This window comes from Bos mutus, chromosome 19 (assembly GCF_027580195.1).
Source record: "Bos mutus isolate GX-2022 chromosome 19, NWIPB_WYAK_1.1, whole genome shotgun sequence".
NCBI lineage: Eukaryota > Metazoa > Chordata > Mammalia > Artiodactyla > Bovidae > Bos > Bos mutus.
The window spans coordinates 40,033,782-40,035,864 of NC_091635.1; positions in this window are offsets into that span (position 1 = coordinate 40,033,782).

The following is a 2,083-nucleotide window of genomic DNA, read 5'->3' on the forward strand; positions in this document are numbered from 1 at the left end:
ACACAGTGTGCTAAAATTTGGGGAGAAAGGGAGAGAAAGAACATACATGTATGCTTAATGAGGAGAAAGGGGGTATGGGATTGATGGGGAGGAACAAGGCTTTTCAGTAAGTACCTTTTTATACTGTTTTTATTTTTGAACCACTGACTCTATTACCTTATAAAGAGGTCTGAGGCAAGGGTGCTTCTTTACTTCTCTTTAAAGACAGAGTAAATAAGTTTTCTACAGATTTCTCAAGGGTAAAGGAAAGCCAGCTTAGACCAAACTGAAATTTTCCATCAACTTCTATCATAAATTTCAGTGGACAAGGGGGAACGCTCCTGGAAACTCTGCTAGACCACAATGACATCATGGGTCAGGTGAGATAGGCAGAAAGTCACATTAAGGAGCACTGAAAGTCCCTAGCTTTGCTAATTCCATCCCAATGTCAGACAAATGGGGATTTCATACTAACTCTCCAGGCTAACCTGGGAGAACTCCCATATCACAGTCTCTCTGGATTTAAACCCGAGAGATTTGAACTTCAACTTAATATATTAGGACCACAACCCTGAAGGTCAAAAAAACAAAATCACTACTCTGAAAACACAACTCTGGAGAAACGGAGGAACTTTCCAATTTCATCTGTTTAAAAACACCAGTGTGGACAAAACCATCTTTAAACCTTTACATCCCCAGGGGAGGGAAAGTAATAACTTCTGGTTTAAAATTAGCAGCTGCCCTGTGCAGAAGTCTGCTGATAAAAGGTGAAAGTGGTAAAGTAAATGGTTTTAGCATGAATAAAATATTAAAGACTGCAACAAAGGAAAAAGACAGGCAATGAGAGAAATAAAAGAGGGCTGATATCATAAGGCTAAAATGTCCCAGACAGCTAAACAGCATTCAGTTCTCTTGTGCAGAGCTCAACATTCAAGAGAAAAAATTGGGGTAAGATAAAGAGGAATCTACCACCTGTTTAGTACTTACATAAACCACTTGTTTTACTATAACAATCTTAGAAGGCCACGTCAGGAACTTCCCTAGCGGTCCAGGGGCTAAGACCGCATACTTCCACTGCAGGGGGCGTGAGTTCCATCCTTGTCAGAGAACAAAGATGCCACATGCCTTGCAAAACAGAAAGCTACAACAAAGCAGTCTAACACACTGGGAAAAGTATAGTTTCTTTTCAGGAAAACAGTATTACTAGAGAGAACCATCAAGAATTACTTAATAATCCAACAAAAAATCTGAGAATGAATGAATCATAGTCTAAAGAAGACAGATGAGGCATTTACTTGATTACTCAAAATTCAGATAATAATTTCCCTATGCATAGGAAAAAGGTGAACCAATTGAGGACAGGAGGAACAGTTTGGTTTGCATTGAAACTCACAATTGGTTTTAGAGGCTATGATTTACAAGTAATTTCATGTATATTGTGCAGGAACTGGTAACTTCTGAGTCAGTCCTTTCCAATCTCCTTAGTTTCTTCCCTAAAGTGTGAAACTGACCACCACGTTTAAATAATGATTCTTACAAATTGGTTGTAACAGCTTGACTTCAGAAGCACAATTTCCAAAAAACATTTCATAATAAAAATGCACAACTTGTTTCCAGTGATAAAAAGTGATTTGTTCTGCAGAATCAAAAAGAAAACAAGAAAATATTTTAAAAGTTTTTCATACTGAAGAAATCATCTAATCCATCTCTAAGAAATCTAACATGGTCTCTTAAGAGGATTAAAAGCAAAAAGATATACATATATATAGAGAGAGAGAAAGAGAGAAACTAACACAGAGCCAGGCATGTAGCAACATTACACATTACATCCTTCTGTTTTTTTCTGACTAAAAAATTTAAAGCAAGGAATATCGGAATGTTAACCAAATGTTTTGGTTCAAGGCACGAAATTTCTTTACAAGTTTTTCTATGTCAAGGCCTGCCAGAGTAAGACATTAGAAAAGCATACTGTCTCCAGGTCCTGGAAGGACTCCTGCTATAAGTAACTGATTTGGATTTATCTGGATTTGGTTGTTCTCATTAAACCTACATGCTTATCAAAATTCCCTCAACCCTCCATCAAAGGTCATATTCCACACAGCTG